The sequence below is a fragment of the Bos javanicus genome, chromosome 6 (genome assembly GCF_032452875.1).
Source record: "Bos javanicus breed banteng chromosome 6, ARS-OSU_banteng_1.0, whole genome shotgun sequence".
Taxonomy (NCBI): Eukaryota; Metazoa; Chordata; class Mammalia; order Artiodactyla; family Bovidae; genus Bos; species Bos javanicus.
The window spans coordinates 91,934,498-91,953,805 of record NC_083873.1 but is presented as its reverse complement, the minus strand read 5'-3'; the positions used below and the strand labels follow the sequence as shown (position 1 = coordinate 91,953,805).

The 19,308-nt window shown below is 44.1% G+C and overlaps 1 long non-coding RNA gene across 1 annotated transcript; it reads right to left on the bottom strand.

Annotated features, from left to right (window-relative positions):
• Positions 1–11,209: 11,209 nt before the first annotated feature.
• Positions 11,210–13,418, bottom strand: LOC133249733 (uncharacterized). The gene is made up of 2 exons (XR_009737075.1): positions 12,963–13,418; positions 11,210–12,691 (listed from the first exon to the last, which is right to left on the bottom strand). It is a non-coding gene; the product is annotated as an uncharacterized LOC133249733 (long non-coding RNA).
• Positions 13,419–19,308: the final 5,890 nt, after the last annotated feature.

The window sequence follows — 19,308 nt, the reverse complement described above, 5'->3', positions numbered from 1 at the left end:
CAGGCTACTTCCTCTCCCATTCCTGGGCTTTCGCAGGCACAGAGCCCCTCTTAGGGTGGGCAAGGAGCAGAAATACCATTTGTTTCTGGCCTCATGGACATCAAGGGCCTCACATATGGCCTTTGGGCATCATCTCCAGATGAGTACCCACATGGGGTCACTGAATTTGTGCATACATGTCAAGAGCATTGGTTTATTAAAGGATCTTTAAAACACACCACCATTCGAATTCTTGTAACTGTTTTGGCATGTCTTCATTTCAAAAATAGGCTCAGAGCGCTCACTGAAGTAATTTAGGCCTCTTTCACCCTCTGTGAAAGTGCACCGAGGTGCGCTGTCATCCAAAGCACAGAGTAATCGTTCCTGCACACAGCACTATCCTCGTTGAACTATGGTGGGGTGTAGAAATTCTTCGCCTGTGAATATATATATTCGTCTCCACTTAGAAGCCAAAAGAAGATGACGGAGTCTCCGTCGTAGGCGCACCCTTGGTCTCCAGGAAGATTTTCTGCGCTCTGTTCACAGCCTTCTCCGGAGCCGCCAGTGGAGTCTGTGGGTTCGGGGCCGAGGTGGCTGGTCCCCGCCAGGCTCCATCCTCCCTGCGCCCTGCGCCCCCTCACGCAGGTCGGCGCGGGGTTTCCTTACTCTGTTCCCTCCTTCTCGAAGGACAGCCGCACCACCAACCACAGACGGCCCTTGTTAAAAGGAAACGTGACGAACCACGGCTGTTTCCCCTTTGAGATAATGCCCACGCCCGGAGAGGTGCCCAACCTGGGGTGGGTTATCACAGAGGGGTTTAGATGGAGCCGGCGCTGGCGACCGCGTCCAAGCAGCCCAGAGGAAATGCGGGCTAGTTAGAAGAAGAAAACGAGGTTGGGGACCTTGATAGCGGCTTTTCATCTTCGGATGCCCTAGAGTAGCCGAGGAGATAGGGGAAGGGGTTCCCGGTGGGAGCAGACCACGGGCTACTGGAGAGGACCACTGGTTACTGGAGGAGACTGCGACCTGCGGAGGGAAGGGCAGGGTCGCCTCCCTCCCCGGTCAGTGCCGCCACCAGAGTCTCGCTCCTGCGGTCACGGTCACGGAGACTATCCCAAGGGCCCGGGGGCTGCGCTGCCAGCGCCTCGCTAGGGCAGGAGGATCCAAAGGTAAGGAACGTGGGATTTCCCAGGCATCCCGAGGCCCGCAGGCCTGGGAGGAGATAGACGGTGGGAAGAGAATTATGCCAGGAGCGGGGGTGCTAGTGTAGACCTTCTAGACCTATTCACCGAGGGGGGTCGGCGCACAGGAGTGTAAGTCAGTGTTGCCACGGTTATTTATTTAAAGATGATTATCTAGGAAGGCCAAGCACCTGGAGGAGGGCAGGGGGACAACTGTGTTTTTCTCACTGCTGTCTTACTGCCATCTAGAATAACTGCTGGGAACTAGAATGGGAGCGTCCACTGACTTAAATGCCTATGAAATATATTATGTACGTATGTACAGTATATATGTATAGTGTGTATATATTAGTGTGTGTATATACCTTATATCGGAGAAGGCAATGGCACCCCACTCCAGTACTCTTGCCTGGAAAATCCCATGGATGGAGGAGCCTGGTAGGCTGTAGTCCATGAGGGGGGAACAGTTGGACATGACTGAGCGACTTCACTTTCACTTTTCACTTTCATGCATTGGAGAAGGAAATGGCAACCAACTCCAGTGTTCTTGCCTGGAGAATCCCAGGGACGGGGGAGCCTGGTGGGCTGCTATCTATGGTGTCACACAGAGTCAGACACGACTGAAGTGACTTAGCAGCATACCTTATATATATATGTTCATATATATATATATATATATATATTCACATATATATGAAGTCATCTGACCCTTGGCATAATTGCATATTAGCCCCATTTTACAGACGATCAAACTAAGGCTTGGAGTGATGGAGTAGCTTGCACAAGGGCACATAGTGAACCTGGGTTTGTATATAGGCTGTCTGGCTACAAAACCTGTGCTTTAAGTCTAGATGAGAAATAAATTTTGAAATGAGAAATTGATTTACCAGAGAGAGTGGAAAGCCTTCAGAGATTGGGGAGTGCTTGAGTTTTTCTTAGGATGAAGGATCTTTGCTTTTATGCTCACATTTCTGCTCTTCCAGCAGTTGAGAGTAGGACCCCTAAAAGTCTCCCTTCTGTTTTGGATTCCTGGTTCCAGGAGAGTTGGGCCAATTGCCTGTCTTACTGAATTCTGGAGCAGGTGGCTCAGGTACCTTTTAAAAATATATATTTATTTATTTTATTTTTGGCTGCATCGGGGTTTAGTTTAGTTTAGTTTCCTGGGCTTCTCTCTAGTTGTAGTTCGTGGGCTTAGTTGCTCCAAGGCATATGAGATCTTCGTTCCCCAACCAGGGATCGAATAGGCATCCCCTGCGTTGGAAATAGGATCCTTAACCACTGGATCACCAAGAATGTCCTGTCTCAGGGACTCTAGTTTATAGTATAGTGAATAAAAAGGGGAAAACTAAGTTCTAGTATCTTTGTATAGAATGATATTCTGGGTAAAACAAAGAGGTGAGGCCAAATTCAGCTGGACAAATAAGAACTGAAAGGAGTTTGTTTTTGCCCACTCTGAGTTATTTACATTTCCCCAGTAGACTTTTCTAATCTCCTAGATACTGAACTGTTTTCTTTGTCTAGATCTGTAGAAGGGGATGACAGAGGATGAGATGGTTGGGTGGCATCGCCGACTCTATGGACATGAGTTTGAGCAAGCTCTGGGAGTTGCTGATGGATAGGGAAGCTGGCATGCTGCAGTCCATGGGGTCGGAAAGAGTCGGACATGACTGAGTGCCTGAACTGAACTGTACGTGAAAACAGAACTGTAACTCGTTCGTGCATGTGTGTGTGCTAAGTCTCTTCAGTCATGTCTGACCCTTTTCTACTCTATGAATTGTAGCCCGCTAGGCTCTTCTGTTCATGGGATTCTCCAGGCAAGAATACTGGAGTGGGTTGCCATGCCCTCCTCAATTCATTCATACTAAGGTGCAAATTGGAGAAGGAAATGGCAGCCCACTCCAGTGTTCTTGCCTGGAGAAGCCTGGTAGGCTGCAGTCCATGGAGTCGCACAGAGTCGGACACGACTGAAGCGACTTGGCAGCAAGGTGCAAATAGCTAATAGCATTTAATTTTCAACAAGCATTTAATGAGTCTACCCTGCAGGATAGATAGGTGGATAGAAGGAATGGGTAGATTAGTGATAAAACAAGAATAGTAAAATGTTAGTAGTAGAATCCAGGCAGGGAACATATTGTTTTCACTGCAAAATTCTTTATTTTTTGTTGATTGTTCGAAAAATTTCAAGGCCTTGATAACTATATGGGAAAGGGGAGGAAGAAATACTGGTAAGGAAAGAAATAAGACAGATCCTTGTCTCCAACGAGCTTTTAGTCATTAGAGAAGATAAAGTGTTAATCGCTCAGATGTGTCAGACTCTTTGTGACCCCATGGACTGTAGCCTGCCAGACTCCTGTGTCCATGGGATTTCCCAAGCAAAAATACTGGAGTCGGTAGCCATTCCCTTCTCCAGGAGATATTCCCAACCCAGGGATCGAATCCCAGTCTCCTGTATTACAGGCAGATTCTTTACCATCTGAGCCACCAGGGAAGCCCAGAGGAGATAAAGCACATACACACAAAAAACTGAGTTCTAACGCTAAGATATTTTGAGATCAGAAGTCAGGTTTTTTACCTTTCTCTATGCTCTCCCTTCCTGCCTGCCCCCGTCCCAAGCAGTGGATATGGCTGAATGCAAAAAGTAGGAGGAGGCTGTAGCTCTTTTTGGCTTTAAATTTTTTTTTTTAATTTATTTTTGGTTGTGCTGGGTCTTCATTGCTGCCTTCTCTAATTGTGGCGAGCTGGGGGCTACTCTCTAGTTTCGGTGTTCAGGTTTCTCATTGCAGGGGCTTCTCTTGTTGTGGACTGTGGAGCATGGGCTCAAGGCTCACAGGCTTCTGCAGTTGTGGCTTGGGCTTAGTTCCTCCACGGCATGTAGGATCTTAGTTCCCAGACCAGGGATCGAACCCGTGCCCCTCAGCATTGGCAGGCAGATTTGTAACCACTGGACCACCAGGAAGTTCCTTGTTTTGGCTTTTATGTCAAAAAGTCCAGACTCTTAGGAGAAGGAAATGCCCTAGAACAGAAATTCACCCCTAAAAGAGCAGAGAAGAAGCATTACTTCCTAATCCCTCGGATTATTAATAGAAAGAGATTCAAGAAACAAAGTGGCTCTGCTGGCCTGCTGGTTCATGCTAAGAAGTAGTTAAGTGCTCAGATTAGAAATGATTGGTTTAGGAGAAAGTAACCACCTGCTTCTAATTTATTGATCAGATTAGGACACATTTGACAGTGATGAGGGTACTATCAATAATTATACCAGGGCGGTAAGCATAAGGCCTCCCTGGTGGCTCAGGCTGTAAAGAATCTGCCTGCAATGCAGAAGACCCAGGTTTGATCCTTGGGTTGGGAAGATCCCCTTGAGAAGGGAGAAGCCACCCACTCCAGTATTCTTGGCTGCAGAATCCCATGGACAGAGGAGCCTGGTGGGCTACCGTCCATGGGCTCGCAAAGAGTCAGACACGATTGAGCAAACTTTCAGTTTCACAATAAGCATGAATCTAAACTGGCCTGGCCCAGATAAACTGGGATGTATAAACTGGGAACAGGGGCTGCCTCAGGAAAGAACTGAATATCCTAAGCAGGGCGTGTGCGCATCAAGCACTGGTCCGGAAGGGGCCCTGCAAACAGAACTGATGCATGGAGTCCCAGTGGTATCTTGGGTAACAGTTAATTGATGGTGTTCTCCCCTCCCTCTGGGGCCTTTGCTTAAGTTCCCTGGAACCTTGGCATAGCTCAGGGTGATGCTGGGGGAAGGGAGTGGGCCTAGAAGTCATCAAGATAAAAATGAATATTACTCATCTATTCACTAAACTTGGAAGATGAGAGAAGGGATAACTAACTAGACGGTAATAAACTACAAGTCTCATAAGAGCAGGGATCATGTCTGTCTTGTTCAACACCTAGCAAAAGCATTTCAAAGTCAACTTTAAAAAAACTATTTGCTGAATAAATGAATGAATGAGTGAATGAGGTAAATCTGTGCCCTGGGAAGAAAGGCAGTGTTAATAATAGAAACAGAGACAGGAAGTGAAATGGGTTTAGAAAGGAAGATAGTTTTGGTTTGAAAAGCCTTGCTTTGAGGGGCCAGTGGTATAAGCTCAGTATCTAAATGTGAATCAGCTGGGCAAGTGCAGATGGAGCTTTAAGACTGCGGTCGGTGCTGGGCTTGGGAGCCAACTACATGTTGGTAGTGAGTGTCATGGAATAAATTCAATCATTTAGGAAAAACAGAATAACACTGAGCTTTAGGGATGGGGGGCTTCCCTGGTGGCTCAGATGGTAAAGAATCTGCCGCAATGTGGGGGACCTGAGTTCAATCCCTGGCTCAGGAAGATCTCCTGGAAAAGGGAATGGCTACCCACTCCACTATTCTAGCCTAGAGAATTCCATGGACAGAGGAGTCTGGTGGGTACAGTCCATGGGGTTGCAAAGAGTTGGACATGACTTAGGGGTAGGGGGAGTGAAGGAAACAAAGCCAAAGGAGACAAAAAGGAACAATCAAGCTATTTGAATTTCAATAAGGTCAAATTTAAGTCAAAGGAGTGACTCTCTAAGAGTGGAATATAATTCCCAGGAAAGGTGGGATGGAAAGGACTAGGCCACCTCAGTTAGCAAGTAAACATTAACCACTGAGGAATGCTGTTAACTGTCTCCAGTATCCATTTTTAAATTAAGTTTTAGTAATACAGGACCTTTGCCCTCACTGAGTTCCCCCTACCCTGCCCCATGACAATTTATTTCAAAACACTTTAAACATAAAACAAAAAGAATTTTACAATGAACAGACATAGACCCAGATTCTACCACTAACATTTTACTCTTTTTGTTTAATCACTAATCTATCCATGCTCTCTCTCTCCACCCATCCATTTGTCTATTTTAGTTTTTGACAGTTTCAAAGAAAATTGCAGACATCCCCTATATCCTTCAACATACCTGTTATCAACCAGAATTCAGTATTTATTTTTTCTTTTGATGTAAAATTCGAATACAATAAAATGCACCAGTCTTAAGAGTATATTCACTGAGTTTGCCCCAAACATTTATTATAGAGGTTTTCCAAACACACAGCAAAGTTGAAAGACTTTTATAATGATCCCTTACTCATCAACTAGATTTTACCATTAATATAAACATATACTTGCTTTATCATACTCTATCCATTCATCTGTTTTTCTAAATCCATTAATCTATCTCATTAAAAATTTTTGTTTGACATTCTACAGTTCTTATTTCATGCTGGTCACACAGAAGACTGTGTTTCCTAGACTCCACATTTTTAGAAATGACATATGGTTTCTTCTGATAAGCAGTATCACTATGATAAAAAAAAGTAAAAGAGAATGTGTAAGATCCCTATATCCTGTTTTTAATTAGAGGACTGCTTTACCAAGTTGCGTTAGTTTCTGCCATACCACAACGCAAATCAGTCACAATATGCATATTCCTCCCTCCTGGGCCTCCCTCCCACCCCTCTAGGACATCACAGAGTGTCAGGCTGGGCTGTCTGTGTTACACGGTAACTTCTCACCGGTTAACCATTTCACATGTGATTGTGTATATGCGACGATGCTGCTTTCTCCATTCGTCCCATCCTCTCCCTCCCTCATTGTGTCCATAAGTCCATTTTCTACATCTGCGTCTCCATTCCTTCCCTGCAAATAGGTTCGTCAATACCATTTTTCTCAAGTCTGTATAAATGCCTTAATATATGATGTTTGTTTTCCTCTTTCTGACTGACTTCACTGGTATGACAGGCTCTAGGTTCATCCACCTCTGCTGCTGCTGCTGCTAAGTCGCTTCAGTCATGTCTGACTCTGTGCGACCCCACAGATGGCAGCCGACGAGGCTCCCCCGTCCCTGGGATTCTCCAGGCAAGAATACTGGAGGGGGTTACCATTTCCTTCTCCAGTGCATGAAAGTGAAAAGTGAAAGTGAAGTCGCTCAGTCGTGTCCGACTCTTGGCGACCCCATGGACTGCAGCCCACCAGGCTCCTCCATCCATGGGATTTTCCAGGCAAGAGTACTGGAGTGGGGTGCCACTGCCTTCTCCACATCCACCTCACTAGAACTGATTCAAATGACTGAGGATTATTCCATTATATATGTATGTGTGTGTGTGTGTGTGTGTGTATATATATATATATCACATCATTTTTATCCATTCATCTGTAAATGGACATCTAGGTTGCTTCCATGTCCTGGCTATTGTAAACAGTGCTGCAGTGAACATCAGGGTATGTGTGTCTTTTAGAACTGTAGCTTTCTCAGAGTATATGCCCAGTGGTGGGATGGTTGGGTCATATGGTAGATTTATTCCTCGTTTTTAAGGGCTCTCCATGCTGTTCTCCATAATGTCTGTATCAGTTTACACTCACATCAGTAGTGTAGGAGGGTTCCCTTTTCTCCATACCTTCTCCAGCATTTATTGCTTGTGGATTTTTTGATGATGGCCATTCTGACTGATGTGAGGTGAAACCTCACTGTGGTTCTGATTTGCATTTCTCTAGTAACTAGTAATGTTGAGCATCTTTTCATGTGTTTATTGGCCATCCATGTGTCTTTGGAGAAATGTCTGTTTAGCTTCTGCTTATTTTTTTGATTGGGCTGTTTGTTTTTCTGATATTGCACTGTATGAGCTGCTTATATATTTTGGAGGTTAATCCTTTGTCAGTTTTTTCGTTTGCAATTATTTTCTCCCATTCTGAGGGCTGTCTTTTCATCTTGTTTTAAGGTATGTAAAGTCCTTCTTTCAGGGAAGACTAGGAGATGGGCATTTCTGTCTCTTCCCTTTGCACTGAGCCTGAGGGTGATAGCTGTTAAGAACTGTTTCTTGTTTACTACCGTCCTGTTGAGCCCATGAACAGACACCCTGCTGGCCACCAGAGCCAGCGTGGGATGTGTCCTCTGGGCAGCTGCCATGAAAGCCAAGATGCCAGGTGTGTGTACAACATCCTTTCTATGGAGATGCTGGTAGCCTGGAGCAGGGTAGAGGAAGAGCATGGAATGGTTCCCACTGGTCTCTGGAGATGATTGCGATAGGCCCCCACATATGTTGGATTAGAAGCCTGACCCTCAAGCTACAGCTTTTAAGATCTGCAAATAGGCCTCTTTCACAGAAAGATGGGGCTTTTCTGTCTGCTGTCTCTGTGCTGTGTCCTGGGTCAGATAGCTAGTGAGTCTGTGCAAGCGCTTTAAACACTCTTCTTCCTTCACTGTAGCCTTATGAGTCTTAGGGACAGGAAGCCCTGCTGGCTTTCAGAGGAAGGTACTTTGAGGGGCCACTTCTTAAGTGGAAGTCTTAAAAGTTGGGGCACAAGGTGTGTAATACAAATCCTTTACTCTTCATGGAGAAGCTAGGAGTTAGGAGTCCCCCACCCCCAGTTGTTGTCAACTACACCCTGGTGGAGTTTGGTGAGACGGTGTTTCAACCTCTCTAGCCTGTTTCAATGTGTGTGTGTCTAAGAGTTGCTCGGCTAGTTTGGGAATTGTTCTATGCGTAGCTGTAGATTCAGAGGGAGGAGGTAAATTAGGGAGATTCCTACGTTGCTGTTTTGAACTGGATTCTATTTTTAAAAATCTATTTGTTATAGCAGCTTGAGCTACATCCTAGCCATAATAAAAAATAATCCCTGGGAGTTTCTATCATTATGATCTCCAATAATTGTATGAAGGATAAAAACCAGTTACCTATTTTGTTGTCATTTGCTGTTGTGTCAGACTCTTTGTGACCCCACGGACTGACTATAGCCCGCCAGGCTCCCCTGTCCAAGGGATTTCCCAGGCAAGAATACTGGAGTGGTTTGCCATTTCCTCCTCCAGGGGATCTTCCCAGACCAGGGATTGAACCCACATCTGCTGAATTGGCAGGAGGATTCTTTACTACTGAGCCACCAAGGAAGCTCAGTTACCTATTTAATTAGTATCAAATAACTAATTTGCCGTAATTTCTCACTTTTCCTCATCACTTTTTTTTAAACTGAGGTATAATTAACAATCAGTATTATGCATAGATCTTAGATGTTTAGTTGGAAGAATTTTGACAATTCCATATACCTGTATAACCACAACTCAAAGCAGTATATGGAATATATCTGTCATCTTAAAGGTTCTCTTTTGTTCAGCTTGAATACATCAACTTCTGTTCATCCCCAGGCAATCATTTTATCATTTCTACCATTACAGATTAGTTGTGCCCATTCTTGATAGTTTTGCCTGAATTTGATAGGAATGGAATCATATGTGTAATTTCTTTTGCTTAACATAATGTTTTCATCCACATGGTTACATGTATCAATATTCTTTTTTTTTTTTTAAGAAATGGATTGGTAATATTCTATCATATTAATATACTACAGTTTGGTTATCTGTACCTGTTGATGGAGGTTTGAATTGTTTTCAGTTTTTTGATATTGTGATTCAAGCTGCTACAAACATCTTTTTTGTGGAGATATACTTTAATTCCTCTAGAGTAACTACCTAAAGGTAGAACTGCTAGATCATGGGGTAAATGCATATATATAATTTTTTTGTAAAGAACTACCAAACAGTTCTCTAAAGTAGGAAAAGAATGTGGAAGAACTCCATTTGCCCCCCCACTAAGCTGATCTTAGTCATTTTAGTGAGTGGGCAGTGGAATCTCATTGTGTTTTAAATGTCTGTTTCACTGAGAATTTGTAGATGTCCATCACCTTTCTGTGTGCTTATTGGTCATTCATATATCTTCTTTTGTGAAATGTCTCATTACTTCTTTTGCCACTTTTTTGGGAAATTTATTTTATTTAGTTATTTTTGCTATTCTGGATCTTCTTTGCTGCACTCAGGCTTTCTCTAGTTGCAGTGTGTGGGCTTCTCACTGAGGTGGCCTCTCTGTTGTGGAGCACAGGCTCTAGGGCACATGGGCTTCAGTAGTTGTGGCTCCTGGGCTCTCTAGAGTCCTGGCTCAACAGTTGTGGTGCATGGGCTTAGTTGCTCTGTGGCATGTGCGATACTCCTGGACCAGGGCTCTAATCTGTGTCTCCTGCATTGGCAGGCGGATTCTTCACCACCGAGCCACCAGGGAAACACTGCCAAACTTTTAATTTGATATTGGGGTATAGCCAATTAACAATGTTGTGATAGTTTCAGGTAGACAGCAAAGGGACTCAGCCGTATGTATACATGTATCCATTCTCCCCCAAACTAACCTTTGCCAAGCTCTTTAAACTGGGTCATCTTTTTATTGCTGATTTGTATTCATGTGTTATGCATATTTGTATTTGTGCATGATGGACAGAAGTCCTTTTGTTAGCTACCTCCCAAGGATTTTTTAAAAATATGTATTGATTTTGCCATGCCAGGTCTTAGTTGTGGGGGATCTTGGATCTTCGCTGCAACATGCAGGATCTTTAGTTTCGGCATGTGGGATCTACTTCCCTGACCAGTGATCGAACCTGGGCCGCCTGCCCTGGGAGCAGGGAGTCTTAGCCACCGGGCCACGAGGGAAGTTCCCCTCCCGCTGATTTCTGATCAATTCGATCTGAAGAGCTGTGGTTCTGCCTTTGTTGGCAGGCACATTATAGACCTTCTCAGCCATGCCAAAGCACGTATCCAGAATAATGGCACACATGCACACTTCCTGCTGTACTTCTCAAAGATGCTTTTCTCTTAGCTACCTGGGGAGGCACATTATTTAACCGCATCTTGAAATTATTTCCTTACTTATTCCTAAGCACATTATTCTTTAGTTAGCTTTTAACTGACATTTGCAAGATGGCCTTACAATTTGTTGTTCAACCCTGTTAATATATCACCTTCAAGTTTTACTGTTCAAAAACCAAGAAGTCTTTGGTAAGATTTGTAAATGGAAGATGTGAAGGATCTGCATCCTTACGGTAAAGAATACGTTTCTATTCAGGGTTTCAAACATGGATTAAAGTCATTATTCCTTAATTTGAGGAAAGTTTCCTCAGAGTATTAAACAATAATATCAAAACATGTCTAGTGATGTAGTATTATTATGTTGGTGTAAATGTAATTGTGGTTTCAGACCGAATTTTAAATCATTATACTTAGGCTCAAACACATCTTTATTAAGCAAAATAGGAACCATTACAATCAACACATTTTTTGCCAATGAGAAATAAGTTGGTTTATTCTTGTAGCATAAAATTCTGTGCTTTGGGATTTGATGAACTCTTGGAAAGCATTTTCTGCTTCCTGCTGGTTGTAGAAGTGTTTTCCCTGCAAAAAGTTGTCAAGATGCTTGAAGAAGTGATGGTTGGTTGGCAAGAGGTCAGGTGAATATGGCTGATGAGGCAAAACTTCGTAGCCCAATTCGTTCAACTTTTGAAGCGTTGGTTGTGTGATGTGTGGTCAGGCGTTGTCATGGAGGATAATCGGACCCTTTCTATTGACCGATGCTGGCTGAAGATGTAGTTTTTGGTGCATCTCATCACTTTGCTGAGCATACTTCTCAGATGTAATGGTTTCACTGGGATTCAGAAAGCTATAGTGGGTCAGACTGGCAGCAGACCACCAAACAGTGACCATGACCATTTTTTGGTGCAAGTTTGGCTTTGGGAAGGGCTTTGGGGCTCCTTCTCAGTGCAGTCACTGAGCTGGTCATCACCGGCTGTGGTATAAAATCCACTTTTTGTCACACGTCACAATCTGATTGGGAAATGGTTCCTTGTTGTTGCATAGAATAAGAGAAGATGACACTGAAAAATAACAATTTTTTTGATTTGCAGTCAGCTCATGAGGCACCCACTTATCAAGCTTTTTCACCTTTCCCATTTGCTTCAAATGCCAAACAACCATAGAATGGTTGACATTGAGTTCTTGGGCAACTTCTCTTATAGTTGTAAGAGGATCAGCTTTGATGATGGCTCTCAGTTGGTCATTGTCAACTTCAGATGGCCAGCCACTGTGCTCCTCATTTTCAAGGCTCTCGTCTCCTCTGCAAAAATTCTTACTGCACTGTACATTTGTTAGCAGTTCCTGGGCCAAATGCTTTGGTGATGTTGCAAGTGGTTTCCACTGCTTTAAGACCCATTTTGAACTCAAATAAGAAAATGGCTTGAATTTGCTTTTTGTCCAACATTTCCATTGTTGTTGTTCAGTCGCTCACTTGTGTCCGATTCTTTATGACCCCATGCACTGCAGCATGCCAGGCTTCCCTGTCTTTCACCATCTCCTGGAGTTTGCTCAAACTCATGTCCATTGAGTTGGTGATGCTATCCAACCATCTCATCCTCTGTCACTCACTTCTCCTGCCCTCAATCTTTCCCAGCATCGAGGTCTTTTCCAGTGACTCAGCTCTTTGCATCAGGTGGCCAGAGTAATGGAGCTTCAGCATCAGTGCTTCCAATGATTATTCAAGGTTTTTCCTTTAGGATTGACTGATTTGATATCCTTGTAGTCTGAGGGTCTCTCAAGAGTCTTCTCAACACCACAGTTCGAAAGCATCAGTTCTTCAGATCTCAACCTTCTTTATGGTCCAGCTCTCACATCTGTACATGAGTACTCTCACATCCATACATTTCCATAGTCTAAAATATATATAAAATAAACAGCAAGTAGTAAGTCATTAATAAAAAAAATGTAGAGTGAGAAATATACATTAAAATGATGTATAACATAATCACACTTAAGAATATATTCCAATATCAAATGGCAAATTTCAACAATGCAAAACCGCAGTTACTTTTGCACCAACCTAATAAACTGAGTTGATTATTCAAGTCATCATTACGCTTTTTGAGTAAATTTGGGAAATGTCTATTTACATCCTAAGCTGAAATTTACCTTCTGCCCACCTACCTGCACAGAATCCTAACCTTGGAAGGGATGTCAGACCATCTTCTTGCCTTTTAATAAACTGCTTCCAAATCATATCATACCAGGTAGACCTATATTTTATTTTTTTAATTGTCAGGGAAGAAGATTAATGTTCTTAAGTTCTCAGTTCAGTGCCTATGAGTCCTCTTTGTTGGGTTGTTCCTTCCTATCCCCTCAGTGCCTGAAAAATAAAGCAAATTCCTATATTCTGTTCTCATTAGAGAAGGGAAACAGCTCTCACTCACTCTTATACATATTACAGATTTGGAAAGTCATCCTGTACCTGTCTCTCTCTTTTTGTATGCGCTTGAATGCAGTGAAAATTTTTTCCTAAACTGGAAAAAAGAAACTCAACTTTACACTCAGGTCATCTTCCCTTCTAGCTCTTTACTCATTCACACTATCCTAAGTTACCCGCCGCCCCTCCCCCCCCCCCCAAAAAAAGAAAATTGGACTCATTTGGGAAATGAAAGAGCAGAGAGATGACAACTGTAGAGTGAGGTAGACAAATACAGAGAAAGAAAGGTATCCATGTGGAGACATATCTGGAGATGGACAGATTCACAGAGGTGTGCCGAGGCAGAGGCAGCAGGCACAGAACTTCTGCGCGAGCATGTTCAGTCATGTCTGACTCTTTATGACCCCGTGGACTGTAGCCCGCCGGGCTCCTCTGTCCATGGGATTCTCCAGCCAAGAATACTGGAGTGGGTTGCCATTTCCTCCTCCAGGGGATCTTCCGACCCTAGGAGCGAACCCACGTCTCGTGTCTTCTGCATTGGCACATGGGTTCTTTACCAGCTGAGCCGCTGGGGAGGTGCCCCAAACGTAAACTAGTTCTCCAGGAACCAATACGTGCACAGCGCAGTCTCCGTGCAATGTGAGGATTTTAGAGATCTTCTAAACTTGATCCACAGTGCGTTCTTCATGACAGAACTTCCACATGCTCTTAAACAGGCCTCATTCTATCGCTTTAGGTGTTTTGAGGAATATGAATGTGTGCCACACATTTAAAGTAAAGTGAGAAACTGCTTTCCTTTTGATACCTTCTTCAAAAGATAGGAATTGTCCATTGATGTTTTTTTATCATCAGAAGAATAGTTCTTACAGAAACAACAACTACACAATTCTATATGATACCAGAAGATAATGTTAGGGCAATGATCTAGAAGAATAAATCTGTACCAGTTACCAGTTATCAGTTTATCGCCTCTTAGCTTCACAGTCACCCTTTGCTCTGCGTCAGTGGGCGGTCACTTTAATCACCTTCACAGTGAGTGTGATGCTGGGCTTTCTCAGTAGAGGGCGCTAGAGGGCAGGCGAGGACTACCCTGATGTCTGGGCTGCTGCCTGGTGCAGGCGTGGCGAGGGTGTGAGGACATTTGATGGAGTTCGGCTCCATCCATGGGTCGCCTCAGTCTCAGCTCTGTGGTCTAGAAACTACACACCCTGAAGGATTTCTGCTTGCATCCATGTCCCAGAGGCATTCTGCCAGCACCCACCCCCAGACCCTGTGCAGATAACCTGACTCACAGGCCACTGAGCGGCCACCCCCCTCTGTAGACCCCCACTCCCTGTGCAAAGCTATGCTGTGGGTTGCCTCCTGCCTGCCCAGGGACTGCAAACTGACCTCTGTTCTGGGAAAACCAGCAAACTTCTCTGGTGTCAGTGGACTGAGTTCTCCAAGGAGCTCTGAATCCCAGCCTTTGTGAGGGAGGTGGCGGGGCTTTCCAAGTTTATCTTTCCTTGGTTACTCCTCCATAGCTCAAAGGTATTTTACAGAATTTTGTTATATTCAATAGACACTTGTTTATCAGAATTCAGTAATTTCTTAAACTTCCATGGGTAAAGCAATAGCAATACTGAGGTTTTAGAAAGAAATGCAGCTACTTTTCTACACACAGAAGATTTGAGAATAATTTTTAGAATGACGTAAGGGATAAGGGAACTGGTTTCTTCATTCACAAATTTTTCTTACCTACTTTCGATTTTGCTTTTGAAATCGGGTGATGGCATCTTTTACTTCTCAAAGGAAATGAACATAGTTTTGTTTCATTAGCTTGACTGTCAGATTCAAGTCAAGAGAAATTTTAACTCATAGATAGTATGAAACTAGTGGTAAAGCAATAGAGATCTGGGTGTGGTCCCCGGTGGGATGGCAGTCATGATTTCAGGTTAGTACAGGTATCATGTATGTGCTTGGGACAATGGCTCAGATGGTACAATCTGCCTGCAATGCAGGAGGCCTGGGTTCAATCCTTGGGTCAGGATGATCCCCTGGAGGAGGGCATGGCAACCCATTCCAGCATCCTTGCCTGGAAAATCCCATAGACAGAGGAGCCTGGCAGGCTATCGTCCACTGCTGCAGAGACATGACCGAAGTGACTGAGCATGCACGCACAGGCATCATGACAGCACTTCAGATTAGTGACATTGTGTGATAAGCTGATTCCTTCAGGGGAAAAATAATTAGTGCACTTGAGCCTGAATAAGAACTTGCATGTGTGTGTGTGCTTAGGCGTGTCCGACTCTTTGTGACCCCATGGACTGTAGCCCACCTGGCTCCTCTGTGCATGGGATTTCCCTGGCAAGAATACTGGAGTGGGTTGCCATTTCCTACTCCAGGGGACCTTCCTGACCCTGGGATCAAACCAGCATCTCCTGCATTGGCAGGCGGATTCTTTACCACTGAGCCTCTTGGGAAGCTCTTAGGAAACAAATTGAGGGGAGAGTGCATAGGGGGAAAAAACCCTACATCACAATCCTGGGGATGATATAATCACAGGGACAATATTAACTCATAATGATGTAATTCATGAGAGTAAATGTGACAGGGCTTTGAACTTCTGGGATTTTTATGACATGTATTTATGCTAGTCTAATTGTGATCCTAAACGACAGGTGTAAGAGGCTCTTGGATGTGAGAATACCTTAGAATAAACTGGGGAACTTGTTCACGTGCAGGTTCCCAGCTACTTGGTTGTGTCCCAGTAACTGGCCTTTTAATCAAGTACCCCTTATTCTGATGAAGATGCTGACTGTACTTTGAGAAACCATGACTGAGTTAGTGCCTGAATGAGCTCCCTTAAGAAAAGTGGAGTTTAATTTAGAAATAAGAATAAACTGAAGCACTGTTCATGTGTCCCTGATACTAAAATGGCCTTTATCATTTTATTCTATGCTTCGTCCCAGAGTTCAGGCAGTAATGAATACCCTGTCCCCAATAACCTGTTTCTGTGTAGAAAGGCCCCCTCATGTTTGATTTGCCTGGCCATGTCTTGCTGGAGATGGAGAAGGTATTTATGGCTGAAGTTCTTCCTTTTTCCTCCCAGCAGTAAGGTGAATAAAACTCATTTTGTTTCAAGAAAGGAAAATAATTCCAATCCAACAGAATAAAGCCAATAATATCATGGAAAATTAAAGGGAAAAGTTTGGAATCATGTTAAGAATAAAAAGCTTCCCTGGTGGCTCAGATGGTAAAGAATCTGCCTGTAACTCAGGTAACCCAGGTTCGATCCCTGGGTCAGGAAGATCCCCTGGAGAAGGGCATGGCAACCCACTCCAGTATTCTTGCCTGGAGAATTCCATGGACAGAGGAGCCTGGCAAGCTATAGTCCATGGGGTCACAAAGAGTTGGACATGACTGAATGTGGTGTTGGAGAAGACTCTTGAGAGTCCCTTGGACTGCAAGGAGATTCAACCAGTCCATCCTAAAGGAGATCAGTCCTGGGTGTTCACTGGAAGGACTGATGTTGAAGCTGAAACTCCAATACTTTGGCCACCTGATGCAAAGAGCTGACTCATTTGAAAAGACGCTGATGCTGAGAAAGATTGAGGGCAGGAGGAGAAGCGGACAACGGAGGATGAGATGGTTGGATAGCATCACCGACTCAATGGACAGGAGTTTGGGTAAACTTCAGGAGTTGGTGATGGACAGGGAGGCCTGGTGTGCTGCGGTTCATTGGGTCGCAAAGAGTTGGACACGACTGAGCGACTGAACTGAACTGAGTGACTAACACTTGAGTGAAGAATAAAAAGCCAGCATTTTTTAAGGTCTCCAGAAAAAAAGCCCAATATCTTAATAAAACATGCCGGAATAAGCTGTATGTGTGCTAAGTCGCTTCAGTCATGTCTGACTCTTTGAGACCCCATAGACTGTAGCCTGCCAGGTTCCTCTGTCCATGGGATTCTCCAGGCAAGAATACTCGAATGGGTTGTCACGCCCTCCTTCAGGGAATCTTTCCGACCCAAGGATCGAACCTGCATCTCCTGCATCTCCTGCATTGCAGGCAGATTCCTCACCACTGAGCCACCAGGGAAGATCCCAAATAAGGTAGAAATCATATTAGGAATGACTGTGATCTACCTTTTAAACTCAGAAGTGACTCTGGATCAGATAGTAATAATAGAGTAATAGGAAAACTGGGATGTCCCAAGCTGGTTTCTGCTTTATATGCCCCAAAGAACCTCGGTTAAGCCCTCATTCCTCACCTGAATAGACTCTTGGGAGCTGACCCAAACTGGCTAATGTTCAAGTCTGAAAACTAGTTGCACAAAACAAAACCTAAAATGATCCCCTGGAGCAAAAGAAAAAAAAATATTTGGTTTCGACAGTGCCTCTGGGAGGAACTCCAGACACTTTCACTATGGACCCTCCCTGCATTCTTTGGGGTTAAGCAGCCACCACAAGAAGCAAAACAGCATGAGAAAAGGCTGAGTCAGATGACATGTAGCAACAAGCCCAGGCACTCCTCCAAGGGCCCAGCAAGTCGGAGGCCTCCCAGTGTTGTCCTTTCTTGGAACTTTGAAGGCTTCTTGAGTTACCAGCAGCAAGGCCATCCTTGCTTCTCATGAGATTTACTCTCTCTGAAAGGATCGCATCCACAGGGACAATTATTGATTGAACGAACATTTCTGATGATGTCATTTGTGTCCTGAGATCTTGACCAACAACTTGCTCGTGGTTGCTGTGCTCATGATTTTGGCTGAGGATACTCTTTGGAGGGAAAATGTGGCTTCTACTATAGATGATTGTTTTTTAATAGTGGGGAAAGAATGTGAAATAGGAAAGGGATGAAGAATAGGCTGATTTTCTAGTTAAAGTTAATAATGAAACATGTATTAGAGATTCCCTCTCATCACAGCAGACGTCAAGTCCTGTTATAAATAGCACATCCACTTGCAAATTAATTTCATAGTCACACTTGGTTGCTCACTCCTCTCACATCACAGAACAACATTTCAGTGGAGCAAAAGAAGGGATACCGTCCTCAGAGTGTCAGCACTTTTGGGTGCTTGGGGTGCCCTAAAGCATCACCTGCTGTTCTTCTCTGGGGGTCACTTACTTTGACATGTATCAGAGAAGTGATGAAAAAAACAGAATGTGTACAATGTTCCCAAATGCTTAAGGAGAATTTAGAAGAGTGCAGGGGACTTCCCTGGTGGCTCAATGATAGGCCCCTGCCAGTGGGGGAGACATAAGTTTGATCATTGGTCCAGGAGGCTCTCACATGCCGCAGTGCAGCCGGGCCTGTGCACCTCAACTACTGAGCCTGTGCTCTAGTCCTAGAGCTCCTACTACGGAAGCCCTCATGCCCTAGAACCTGTGCTCCACAACAAGAGAAGGCCTCTCACCGCTGTGAGAAGCCTGGATGCTGCAGATTGCTGCGACTAGAGAAAAGCCTGCACCAGCAGTGAAGACCTAGCACAACCAAAAATAATAAATAATGAAATTGGGAATTTAAAAGTGATGGGAATTGGGAACCCCAACCCCGAATCCCCTGGGGAATTTCACTAATAGCTGCTGGAGATACTTGCTGGTTACCTTTAACCTGCTTTGACCTCAAGACATCACCGAGTGTCAGCAAGACACCCCGATTGGTTAACTACCAGCTGGAGTTGCTCTCAGGCTCCTGTGTTGGCCTAATTCTGATGAAAGGTCAGTAAGAGGCACTGTTTTTTACTTCAAAATGACCACACAGTATGGCTGTTGCATGCTGTCCCCGGCTCTACTAATTTCCTGGGAGTCTGGAGCCTTGAGATGCGAGAGAAGCTTTTGAAAACATTCCTGGGAAAGCAAGGTACAGTCTTGTAATGCAGTCTGACAGTGTAAAACCCCCAAAGAATGTAGCAGTGGTTTTGCGATGGTTCACAAGAAGTCTGTGGGTGGCCTATTGATTCTAAGTTCATCAAAATACATCTGTGTCAGGGACCAAAACTACATTTTTGAAGTGCTTAACCAGAAATTTTTCACTAATTAAACTGTACCAAGATATTCTATGAATTTTACTCTCCCAGTTCTCTAGGACTGGCTGCTATCGTACTTGTAGCC